Raw genomic sequence first — 13,968 nt, 5'->3', positions numbered from 1 at the left:
CTTCATTTATTTTTCATTTATTTCTGATATGATCTTTATGATCTCTTTCCTTCTGCTAAATTTGGGTTTTTTTTGTTCTTCTTTCTCTAATTGCTTTAGGTGCCAAGTTAGGTTGTTTATTCGAGATGTTTCCTGTTTCTTAAGGTATGATTGTATTGCTATAAACTTCCCTCTTAGAACTGCTTTTGCTGCATCCCATAGGTTTTGGGTCGTCGTGTCTCCATTGCCATTTGTTTCTAAGTATTTTTTGATTTCCTCTTTGATTTCTTCAGTGATCACTTCGTTATTAAGTAGTGTATTGTTTAGCCTCCTGTGTTTGTATTTTTTACAGGTCTTTTCCTGTAATTGATATCTAGTCTCATAGCGTTGTGTTCGGAAAAGATACTTGATACGATTTCAATTTTCTTAAATTTGCCAAGGCTAGATTTGTGACCCAATATATGATCGATCCTGGAGAATGTTCCATGAGCACTTGAGAAAAATGTGTATTCTGTTGTTTCGGGATGGAATGTCCTATAAATATCAATTAAGTTCATCTTCTGTAATGTATCATTTAAAGCTTGTGTTTCCTTATTTATTTTCATTTTGGATGATCTGTCCATTGGTGAAAGTGGGGTGTTAAAGTCCCCTACTATAATTGTGTTACTGTCAATTTCCCGTTTTATGGCTGTTAGTATTTTCCTTATGTATTGAGGTGCTCCTATGTTGGGTGCATAAATACTTACAATTGTTATGTCTTCTTCATGGATCATTATGTAGTGTCCTTCTTTGTCTCTTGTAATAGTCTTTATTTTAAAGTCTATTTTGTCTGATATGAGAATTGCTACTCCAGTTTTCTTCTGACTTCCGTTTGCATGGAATATCTTTTTCCGTCCCCTTACTTTCAGTCTGTATGTGTCCCTAGGTTTGAAGTGGGTCTCTTGTAGACAGTGTATATATGGGTCTTGTTTCTGTATCCATTCAGCCAGTCTGTGTCTTTTGGTGGGAGCATTTAATCCATTTACATTTAAGGTAATTATCGATATGTATGTTCCTATTACCATTTACTTAATTGTTTCGTGTTGTTCTTGTAGGTCTTTTCCTTCTCTTGTGTTTCTTGCCTAGAGAAGTTCCTTTAGGATTTGTTGTAGAGCTGGTTTGGTGGTGCTGAACTCTCTCAGCTTCTGCTTGTCTGTAAAGGTTTTAATTTCTCCATCAAATCTGAATGAGACCCTTGCTGGGTAGAGTAATCTTGGTTGTAGGTTTTTTTCCTTCATCACTTTAAATATGTCCTGCCACTCCCTTCTGGCTTGTAGAGTTTCTGCTGAAAGATCAGCTGTTAACCTTATGGGGAGTCCCTTGTGTGTTGTTTTTCCCTTGCTGCTTTTAATATGTTTTCTTTGTATTTAATTTTTGACAGTTTGATTATTATGTGTCTTGGCGTGTTTCTCTTTGGGTTTATCCTGTATGGGACTCTCTGTGCTTCCTGGAATTGATTGACTATTTCCTTTCCTATATTAGGGAAGTTTTCAACTATAATCTCTTCAAATATTTTCTCAGTCCCTTTCTTTTTCTCTTCTTCTTCTGGGACCCCTATAATTCGAATGTTGGTGCGTTTAATGTTGTCCCAGAGGTCTCTGAGACTGTCCTCAGTTCTTTTCATTCTTTTTTCTTTCTTCTGCTCTGCAGTAGTTATTTCCACTATTTTATCTTCCAGGTCACTTATCCGTCCTTCTGCCTCAGTTATTCTGCTACTGATCCCATCTAGAGTATTTTTCATTTCATTTATTGTGTTGCTCATCGTTGCTTGCTTCCTCTTTATTTCTTCTAGGTCCTTGTTAACAGTTTCTTGCAATTTGTCTATTCTATTTCCAAGATTTTGAATCATCTTTACTATCATTATTCTGAATTCTTTTCCAGGTAAACTGCCTATTTCCTCTTCATCTGTTAGGTCTGGTGTGTTTTTATCTTGCTCCTTCATCTGTTGTGTGTTTTTCTGTCTTCTCATTTTGCTTGTCTTACTGTGTTTGGGGTCTCCTTTTTGCAGGCTGCAGGTTCGTAGTTCCCGTTGTTTTTGGTGGCTGTCCCCAGTGGCTGAGGTTGGTTCAGTGTGTTGAGTAGGTTTCCTGGTTGGGGGGACTAGTGCCTCTGTTCTGGTGGATGAGGCTGGATCTTGTCTTTCTGGTGGGCAGGTCCACGTCTGGTGGTTTGTTTGGGGATGTTGGTAGCCTTATTATGATTTTAGGCAGCCTCTCTGCTAATGGATGGGGCTGTAGACCTGTCTTGCTCTTTGTTGGGAATAGGGTGTCCATCACTGTTCGTTGCTGGTTCTTGAGTGAAGCTGGGTCTTGGTGTTGAGATGGAGATCTCTGGGAGATTTTCGCCATTTGATATTGCGTGTAGCTGGGAGGTCTCTTGTGGACCAGTGTCTTGAGGTTGGTTCTCCCACCTCAGAGACACAGCCTTGACACCTGGCTGGAGTGCCAAAAGCCTTTAATCCACACAGCTCAAAATAAAGGGGAGAAAAAATAGAAAGGAAAGGAAGGAAGGAGGGAGGGAAGGAAGGAAGGGAGAAAGGAAGAGAGGGAGGAAGAAAGGAAGGAGGAGAGGAAGGAAGGAAGGGAGGAAGAAAGGAAGGAAGGAGGGAAGAAAGGGAGAAGACAAAATAAAAGGATAAAATATAGTTATTAAAATAAAAAATAATTTTTAAGAAGAAGCATTTCTATTAAAAAAAAAACAAAAAAAATGGGTCGGTCTAACCCTAGGACAAATGGTGAAAACAAAGCTATACAGACAAAATCTCACACAGCAGCACACACATACACACTCACAAAAAGAAAAAAGGGGAAAATAATAGTATATCTTGCTCCCAAAGTCCACCTCCTCAACTTGGGATATTTCACTGTCTATTCAGGTTTTCCACCGATGCAGGGCACTTCAAGTTGACTGTGGAGCTTTAACCCGCTGCTTCTGAGGCTGCTGGGAGAGACCTCCCCCTCTCCTCTTTGTTCGCACACCTCCTGGGGTTCATCTTTGGACTTGGCCCCGCTTCTGCGTGTAGGTCGTTCGAGGGCGTCTTCCCTTCTCTCAGACAGGACAGGGTTAAAGGAGCAGCTGATTCGGGGGCTCTGGCACAGGCCGGGGGGAGGGAGGGGCACGGATGCAGGGCGAGCCCCCGACGGCAGAGGCCGGCGTGACGCTGCACCAGCCCGAGGCTCACCGCACGTTTTCCCGGGGAAGCTGTCCCTGGATCACTGTCCCTGGCAGTGGTGGGCTGCACAGACTCCCGGGAGGGCCGGTGTGGAGAGTGACCTGTGCTCGCACACAGGCCTCTTGGTGGCGGCAGCAGCAACCCTAGCATCTCACACCCGTCTCTGTAGTCCGTGACGACAGCCGCGGCTCGCGCCCGTTTCTGGAGCTCCTTTACGCGGTACCCTTAATCCCCTCTCCTCACGCACCAGGAAGCGAAGAGGCAAGAAAAAGTCTCTTTGGCAGCTCCGCGCCCGTTTCTGGAGCTCCTTTAAGCGGCGTGCTTAAACCCCTCTCCTCGCGCCCCAGAAAGCAAAGAGGGAAGAAAAGATCTCTTGCCTCTTAGGCAGCTCCAGACTTCAACCGGACTCCCTCCCGGCCAGCCGTGGCGCACTAACCCCTTCAGGCTGTGTTCACGCCGCCAACTCCAGACCTTTCCCTGGGATCCCACTGAAGCCAGATCTCTGCTCCCGGCCCCGCCCGCCCCGGCGGGTGAGCAGACAAGCCTCTCGGGCTGGTGAGTGCTGGTCGGCACCGATCCTCTGTGCGGGAATCTCTGCGCTTTGCCCTCTGCACCCTGTTGCTGCGCTCTCCTCCACGGCTCCGGAGCTTCCCCCGCCACCCGCCACCCGCAGTCTCCGCCCGTGAAGGGGCTTCTAGTGTGTGGGAACCTTTCCTCCTTCATGGCTCCCTCCCACTGGTGCAGGTCCCCTCCCTATTCTTTGTCTCTGTTTATTCTTTTTTCTTTTGCCCTACCCAGGTATGTGGGGAGTTTCTTGCCTTTTGGGAGGTCAGAGGTCTTCTGCCAGCGTTCAGTAGGTGTTCTGTAGGAGCAGTTCCACGTATAGGTGTATTTCTGTCGTATCTGTGGGGAGGAAGGTGATCCCCGCGTCTTACTCTTCCGCCATCTTCTTGCCTCCCCTGCCACCACTCTTATATAGGACTGTAACCTATCCTATTTTAAGACAGAGGTCTAAATGTTAGCTCTTCCTCCATTTTTTTCTGGTTTCTAAGTCACCTAGTCAACAGGTTAATATTTATAATAATTTTTTTGTTGAGAAATGTGGTAAATAAAAATAAAGATATAGAGAACTGGAACCAATGACTGGACTTGATTTAATTGGTAAATGTTCAACTCTATGTCTTATAAACAAAATTGCCTTTGAAATATTTATAAATAACACTGATCATATTCCACTCAATAAAGAATACTTAAACTTCAAACAGTACCTTACACACAATGAAATACTAATAGTAATTATTTACTATCAGATAGCCCAGTAACAGATCACTGGGAGGGGGGGAACTCTGCTAAATAATGGTTTCATCAAAAAAAAAAAAAAACAAAACCTAATAAAAATCTGTTTATCAATAAGCACTGTGAAAAACTACAAAAACTTATGAGATAAAAACAAAGGTGTAACTAGGGGAAATTTTATAGATTTACATACTATTATTTTTAAAGCTTATAAAATATTTAAGCTTCAGTAAGGTTATAAAATAGCAACACAGTAAATTTTATAAAACTAGAAATGAGTTTAAGAAAAATAGAAACATGATTAGTACAATTAGAAAAAGAAGCCATAGTAGAATTGATTTAGTCAATAACTAAAATTTTTAAAACACCCATACAACAGAACAAATTCTAGCAAGCATCATCCGTGAAATGAGAGCGAGAATATACTGTTCCTAGCACTATAAATGAGAAAGAAGCTATAACCATAGCTACAGAAAAATATATCCCAAGATTGAAAACACTAGGAGTCCTGCACTTCGTTCTAATGTAGAAAATTGCAAGAAACTATAGAGCTCACTCCAAACATCAAAACAAGCTTGAGAAGCTATAATATCATAGTCTTTGAAAAACCCTTGAGGGCTAAGGACACAAAGAAACTGAAATGGACTAAACAACAGAAAGTGAGTTTCTTCTTATAAGAAAGTTGAGCCCATTTCTCTCATGCTTGCCAATGCGGAAGGAGGAGGAATCTGCTAACAAGGGGTAAACAAGCAGAACATCCATGAGGCTTTGAACTAACTAACTAAGAGCTGACAAGGGTTGACAGTGTAGAATCCCCAAAAGGCAAACCACCGAGCAGGTGTCTGTCACATTGCCAGCAGATTTCTACATGCCTTCGTGGAGCACCTGAGGAGTATGCCAAAGGTAGAAGAGTGGTGCTGAAAGAGCCTCCTTCCCTAGAGTGATGGGAGTGAGGGGCAGCTAAGAGAAGCCTGTCATGAACCTTCCGGGTTTCCAGGCTGAGGGTGGAGCAGAAGGGCTGCAGGTGCAGCCCCCAAACTCCAGGCCTCTGGCTAAGAAAAATGGGGGGTGGGCATGGGCAGGGAAGCTGAGAGACAAACCTGAGAGTAGATAGAGCCGGAGTGGCACAGGCACGATGGAGCCTCCTGTGTGGCGCTTACATGGGCTGATATGTAAGTAGAATCTCAAAAGCAGTACACTTAAGGTGTAGGCAGCTCACTGCATATTAAATTATTCCTTAATTTAAAACAATGCTTCAGAAAGAGGATTTTGGTTGCAGTATGTTATACAGAATGAGGGGGAAGAATGTTAGAACTCCCCAGAAAACCTATGTTTTAGCTTCTTACAAATCAAGCATATCTTTCCACAAAGATTTTGATATATGATTGTTATATTATTGTTTGTAAGCAACACTGAAAAGTAACTGAATATAAGACAATCTGTGATTCATTGCATAAACTTCAGCACAATATTTTTTTTGGTGCCAAACTATGTAGTCATTACACTTGATGTTATAGATATTTAAGTAGTTATAGATATTAAGATATATAGATAGATATATAGATATTAAGATATATAGATATATAGATATTAAGTATATTTAAGTAGAGAAAAATTTCTGCTGTTATTGAATTTAAAAATAGATTACAAATCAAGATGTATAGTATCTTGAAAAATGCATGTCAAAAACAACCACCAACAGAGATGAAAGGATCTAACCTAAACTACCTAATAGCAATTATTACCTGTTTTTTTTCCTACTGTGTGTTTGATTTGTTTGTGCAATAAGTCTGTATCATTTGTATAATTAAACACAAGTTATTTTCTAATAAAACAAAAAAACATGATAAGATGAAGATCTCAAGGAAAAGAGCTGATTCATATTAGCACATAAATTAATCAAGTTCTATGACATTACTCAATCTATTAATATTATATGTTAATAGTATAATAATTCATGTTAATTGTATGAATAAAATTATGATTATAATGACACTACTGGCTGAAAAGTAACTTGATAAACTTGAGAGAAGTGGCTAATTATCTGAGGAAAAACAAAAAGCAATCTACCTACTTCAGAAAAAAATCATAGGTAATTTTTTTAAAAATTAAAGCCATAAAGACCAATACAAAATAAGAGGAAACATTATATAATATTGAAGGTAAGGAAAGCTTTTCTAAGGATCAAACTAAATGCTGATTTTTAAAAACTTGATATATTTGACTGTGTAAATTTTTTTTTTTTTTTTTTTTTTGTGGTACGCGGGCCTCTCACTGTCACGGCCTCTCCCGTTGCGGAGCACAGGCTCCGGACGTGCAGGCTCAGCGGCCACGGCTCACGGGCCCAGCCGCTCCGCGGCACGTGGGATCCTCCCGGACCGGGGCACGAACCCGCGCCCCCTGCATCGGCAGGCGGGCTCCCAACCACTGCGCCACCAGGGAAGCCCTGACTCTGTAAATTTTAAAGGATACTTACATCTAAGAAGTATAAAATTAGATCTCTAGGGAAAATACTTTCAATTATATAATAAAAGGAGTGATAATTGTACTCTACAAAACATTATTTCATATAAATTAAGCAACAATGGGATCATTTAATTCACAAAAGAAATGTAAATCAGTGTTAAATGTATGAAAATAGTCAACTTTTTTGATTAGCAATCAAAAATTCAAATTAAAACCATGTTGAGTTATACTGAGATTATCAACCTATCAAAGATAAAGAAGAGGTCATAATAACTTCTGGTGAGAGTGTAGGGATATTGATCGTCTCAATCTCTGACGGTGCATTGCAAACTGGGAAAAATCTTTCTGGAGAGTGATTTACAATAGCATAAGTCAAAATCCTTAAAAATTTGCATACCCTTTGATCCAGTCATTTCACTGCTAAGCACTAATTTTTCCTCGGGATGTGTCTGCAAAGATAAAAATTCACACAGCTTTGTTTATCATAGCAGTTTTCAAAAATGGAAAACAAACTGTTTACCAAAAAGAGAACTGAGTAAATGTCTTTTGATATATTCCTACCAAACGATAATATGAAACTATTAAACGTTATTTTGTTGTAAAAACTTTACTGTATTTTAGAGATATATGACAGACAGCTATTAAGAAAACAGAAATCATAGCACAGCAATTCAGCAGACTCTGGAGTCCAAATGTCCAGATGTGGTTTCCCTACCCTGCCTTCTATTACGTGTGTGTTCTTGGGGGAAGTTATTTAACTTTTCTAATTCTCAGTTTACTCATCTGAAAAACAGAGGTAATAGTAGCAATCTCATCAAATTGTTCTGAGGTTTAAATTAGTTCATAAATATAAAGGAACAGTGCCTAGCATAAACTAAGTGCTAAAAAAAAAAAAGCTAGCTGTTATCGATAAGTATTGCAGATTTAATTTAAAACATTACTTTTATCATAATGCTTTTCCATATCAAGGACACAGAATGGCTTTTAAATGTGTAGAGATCAAGTCTAAGCATTTCCATTTAGCAGAAAACCTGCCTTATTATAAGTAAGCAGAAAATTCCTTGTGTATGGACACATCCAGAGGCCCCTGCCTCCTTTGTGGTACTTCTCCTGGGTACTCTTGCTAGATTAGACGTAGCTCCTCCAGTGCCTTCTCATCCCTCTTGGATCTTTGCCCCAGTGCAGAGTATTCTACCACTAGAGTACCACGGCCCTTACTCTATTCATCTAAGATATACCTGGCCTTCCACACTCACCAGCATCCTGCATAAATCTTTCTCTCCCCTCTCCAGCCCATGGAAGTTATCAGAAAAAAGAACTCTGACATATCAATCCTATATCAAATTTTCTGGCCCTTAACATACACTTCCCTAGACTTCGCTAAAAATTCCCCAATTGTGAGCTCAGTGTCCTTTCTCTCCTGAAGCCCATCAGTGCCCCAAATACTCTATATACAAATCTAGCCATGCAATTTACAATTTAATTTTAAGGCACACCAATACCTTTGACCTCTGTGGTCCAATCTGCAGGAATATTAATTTCTCATGAAGTCATCTCCAAATGCTTCCAGACTGAGATGAAGAGGCCAGCCTCACACAATAGCAGGAATCGACCAGGAAATTTATGAGATAAGATGCCTTCCTGAGATTTATGTCACACATTTCCTGTGTCTACAGAACCCACAGATGTCTTCATATATTGCAGAACTGCTCTTTCACTGTCATGTCAAAACTAAGGTGGAGAACATTTCAGAAAGAGACATGTGCAGTGTGCATTCGTTCCTAAGTCCTCTGGAGGTTTAGAAAGTCAAGAATAGTCCCAGTTTAATCAGAACAAGTTTTCTCACCTCCCCTTCAAATAAGTTGATGTACTTGGGTGGCTGCAGGGATCCCAAGGACTTCAGAGTGTAGCAAAATCTGATCAACTCTCCAAAAAGAGTCCTTCAGAACCTCTCAGACTAACGGCAATAACTTTCCATTTATTCGAACCAGGTGACAATATCAAATCACATCATGTTCATGTAGGAAGTACTTGAAAGGCAACTCTTTAGTTCTGAATTTGGAAGTTGGTCAGAAGTCTAATATTTTCAAAAGCTATATCATTTTGAGAAAGTGAAGTAAATTGCATTTTTCTATCTTTCAAAGAAATCTGACAGTATCTTTTATTGTATTTTTAAGGCATCTCCGTCGCTGCTATGATGTTGAAGGAACAAATCAAGGACATAAGGCTGAGAGATACAATGTGGCCGATTTCAAACAGAAACGCTACTGAGTACTTCATCACCTGTTTTGTCGTGGTTCAAGTAAGGGCTGAAATAATAGTAGAAAAACGTGTAAATGAGTAAATACAACTGAGGAAAGAAAGGTGGCGACATAAAGCAGTATATTTATATATGAAGATTGGTCAGGGATACACTCATCTATTCATCCAGCCATTCACCTACTCACCCTGCCATCCATCTGTTAATTCTTTTTTTGTTTTCAAAAATGTTTTCTTGGGACTTCCCTGTTGGTGCAGTGGTTAGGAGTCTGCCTGCCGATGCAGGGGACGCGGGTTCAAACCCTGGTCTGGGAAGATCCCACATGCTGCGGAGCAACTAAGCCCGTGCGCCACAACTACTGAGGCTGCGCTCTAGAGCCCATGAGCCACAACTACTGAGCCTGCGTGCCGCAACTACCGAAGCCCGCGCGCCTAGAGCCCGTGCTCCGCAACAAGAGAAGCCACCGCAATGAGAAGCCTGTGCACCGCAACAAAGAGTAGCCCCCGCTCACCACAATTAGAGAAAAGCCCGCAGGCAACAACGAGACCCAATGCAGCCAAAAATAAATAATAACATAAAATTAATTAATTAAACAACAGTGTTTTTTTGAGGAACTCTTGTGCCAAGTTCTGTTCTAGGTGCTGAGGAAGTATCATGAGCAAAGCCAACATGGTCTCTGACCTTGTGGAGCTTACAGCCTAGCAAAGGAAGGGTGTAATTCCTTAGAAATTAATGAGGAAGCACCAAATGTCACTAAAATGTGAATGACTTTGCAGAAAAGGCAAAATTGTTGTTTTCTCTGACACTTCTGCTCTTCCACTTGTTTGATCTCCCTCAGAAAAATGCAAGCCCCTCAAGGACAGGTAGTATCTAAGGTTCACTTCAGTACTACCTTAGCACCTGGCAGAGCTGCCTGCCTTGTGAACTGCGATACCTGCATCCATAGAATGGCTTCTCACTATTATATTTGCTGTACTTACTATAAGAGACATTCAATAAATACGACTTTTTAAGATGCAAAATTGCTCACATATTCCAGAGTTCCTTGTACTCTGGCTACCATACTGACCACTCTGTGTTTCCATTTCCAGCATCTTCTTTCCAGCCCTTGTCCTGCCTAGCCTGTGTGATACCTTCCTGCTCCTCCTGTACTTCTGTAACACTACAACTTCACTACCGTAGTTTCCTCCTGATTGTTTGACTGCTTTTTCTCTGTTGTACTTGATAACCCTGTTCAATTCAGTGCAAGTTAATTCAGTTTAATTAATATTTGAGCAATTACTATGTACTAGATACGATTTATCACCTCTATTTAGAATACTCTAAAATTCAACCTTCAGCTGTCTAAGGGATCTAAACCTACGTTGTCTATTGGACACCATCTCCTGGGTAACCTATAATCTCCTCATTCTAAGCATATCTAAAATTAAACTTATCACTTTACTCTGAAAATAAGAATCTACCTACTTCTTACTTAGGTTAATGTGATAATATTAATAATGTGAATATGATTTTAGCCACTCATATATAAATCTCCAGGTTGTATTTAACTAATTCTTCAAAATTCCCTTGAATCAAGCTTAATTTTATTCCACATACAGATCACCTCCAATCACAAAATGCTTGAACTTGCCTTTATCACTTTTTCACCCTCTTCTACTCCAAGCTATACAGCATACTTTGCTAGGTTACAAAAATAAGTCAACTTTAATGATGATGAACTCTTACAGAAGCAGGTGTAGTTTCTTCAGTTTGGGGTGTAATAGTTTGGGGTGCAGTACCTTCACTATCATTGCCATATTTGCCACTAATGTTCTACATATGTTCTATACTCCAGGGAAAGTAGACGTCTTCCTGAATGTTATGTAATTCCTTGCTTCTGAATTGTTCTCCAGCTTTTCTCAGCCTTTGGTATGCCTAATTCTGTCATTCTGAGTGTTAAAACTCTTCTACCTTATAAGCCCTAGTTTAAATCAACTGTCTTGTCGATTTATGCTATGATGAAATAAATTTAAAAAGAAGAAATAAAGAGGATGGCCTTCAGTAACATACAGACTTGAATTAAATCCTGAATCCACCACTTTGCATGCTGTTTGATCATTGACGAATTTCTTAAACTTGCTACACTGCTCTAAGGGGGGGGAAATTCTGTCTCTTCAGAATGCAGATAATCCTCCCTTGGACTTTGAAATGAAGAAGGTGGCTAAATGACACTATTTGATTAAAATAAGTATGAAAATGTACAAAGGATGCTGGATTTCAACCATCCTGAAATTTAGGAGATCACTGGTTAAAAATTTACCAGGACCCAGGATGAGATTCAACCATTCAAGGCATGAATGTGGTCCTGAGAAAGAAGAGTTTGTCCAGACAGAAAACTTTTGCATATTTTCACTCACCTTCAATGTGATTTGATAAATTTGCAAACCAGTATAGGCTAGTAATCAAACTCCATATTTCCAACCCTACTACATGGGAAAAATAATTTCTGAAGTATCCAGGGCCATTTCGCTCCTGAATACCGCCCCCTTCCACCCTCTAACTTAAACATCAACTTATAAATTTATTCTGGGACAACAATTCCAAGTAAAAATCATGGCTCATGGCTGAAATTAAGGGGTGGCTCTTTAATGAGTTGTAGGAGTGATGCATTTTGGCAGTTTTAGATCTAGACACGTTAATTCTGGCAAGGAACTAAATACACATTCCTTAGGTTGCCTTCTGTATATTAAAAAACAGACAAAAACCAAAAAGAAGCGTACAAACAAAACCATATAGCAAGAACAGTTTCCATCAAGGTTACAGGACACTGGAAATTTGGTAAACGTTATTCTTATCCGCTCACCCTCCAGCCAGCGATCCTAGAAGTTGGACCAGTTAAGAAGACCCAGTCAAATCCATGCCCCTACTCAAACATGTACTGCCAAATATTAACCCAGATTGATCTCCTTCAATTGAATGACTAAATTAAAATATAAGTATGTAAGAAAATATTTGATAACATACAATTGTACTCAGATTATAAAGGATAACCCAGCTTAAAAACATTTACATTGGGCTTCCCTGGTGGCGCAGTGGTTGCGAGTCCGCCTGCCGATGCAGGGGACACGGGTTCGTGCCCCGGTCCGGGAGGATCCCACATGCCGCGGAGCGGCTGTACCCGTGAGCCATGGCCCCTGAGCCTGCGCGTCCGGAGCCCGTGCTCCGCAACGGGAGAGGCCACAACAGTGAGAGGCCCGCATACCGCAAAAAAAAAAAAAAAAAAAAAGCAGAAGAAATCTCAGTGTCAATGCTGGTTTCTCAATAAAATTAAAACATGCATACACACAGTATATAGGAAAAAAGAAACAGAATATATAAGTAGGAGAGCTAGAAGCATCCAGCTTGCTCAGCTAATCCAAATACAGTAATTTTATTATCCTATGGGCCTCTAGTGGTTTTGCATTTGTGGTCATAAAGTTTGGATTTTCTCAAACTTGTATTAAAGGGGAGTTCTTATTATTTGTATTAGGCAATTTTCTATGTTCTGATTCCTCTGAAAATTTATCCCAACTCCTAAAAGTTTATGCTCTGAATCCTTTATTTTCTAGTGTTTATATAAAATTATTCTTTCTTAATAGCATTTCTGTCATTTCAGTTAACTTTCAGTGGGAAGGGAAGTAGAAAAATGACTTCAGTTTGCAATCGTGATCCAACTCCTCCATAAGATATTAAATTTTTTTGTATGCAGGAAAACAATAAATGTTACCTTTAAAACATTACAATGATTAAAAATAAATTAAAAAGACAGTCTCTGCTTATGTGAAAAAAACCAGGTAAATGGAGCACCTCATTTTGCCAATGATGATCAATATAATAAGGCAGTTCCGTGCCATATAAAAAAAAAAGCTTGCTCTAGAAAATTCTTTTTGAGACTCAGATGGAAATTCTTTAATTTTTCATAATTTTTTTTTCTACTTTATGCTGCTCTAAAAACAGAAATGTGGTGTTCTATAAGATTTATAGTAACGTATTAAATGTGTATCTCTCTTCCATGGTTATTAGGGTCAATCTTTAAATATCAAATATTTATTGTTTATAAGTTGAGGAGACAGTAAATAGCAAAACATCAGTTCTAACCCACTACATGCGTTCCAAACTTTAAGAAATATAGTACTAAAATTATTTGCAAAAACTTTGGCAAATAGTATGAAAGTTAAATAATATGATATGCCCTGTAGCTAAATAGGTCATACCTTTAGATAATGTTGCATCCTCTGCATCCCACTAGTAATAATACATATCATGTATTATTGTCCAATTCCAGATAGATGAAGGTAGCTAACAAACACATTTTTATCTGAGATTTACCTCCAGTTCGTAAGTAATATCCTTGCTTTGTTTCGCTTTCATCAAAATAACTAAAGCATAATATGTTAAACACTGTCTTCTTGTACCAAGCTCCATCCCCATTCCACCCTATACCCTTTCCCTGTCCTCAGCTCTGTATTTCAGGGGTTGGAAGACTGGAAACTACATTTGTTGGACTAATTGTCTGATGGATCCTGGGTTTGGGTTCTAGCAACAGAAATAGCAGATAAAGTATGAAAAAAACTGGGCTCCAGTAGTATTTGTGGGTTGGGGTAAGGAATTGATTCCACTTTCTCACTTTTCCTTCTGCAGCCCTGGGAGGAGGGGGGTAGTTGACTCCTCTACTTTCTGATCTCTGGGCAGTACCGCCATTCCCTATAGTTCCCTGTAACCCTTTCCAACAATT

Source organism: Kogia breviceps, chromosome 11 (assembly GCF_026419965.1).
Source record: "Kogia breviceps isolate mKogBre1 chromosome 11, mKogBre1 haplotype 1, whole genome shotgun sequence".
In the NCBI taxonomy this organism is placed as follows: Eukaryota; Metazoa; Chordata; class Mammalia; order Artiodactyla; family Physeteridae; genus Kogia; species Kogia breviceps.
Note: the sequence above shows the minus strand (reverse complement) of the source record.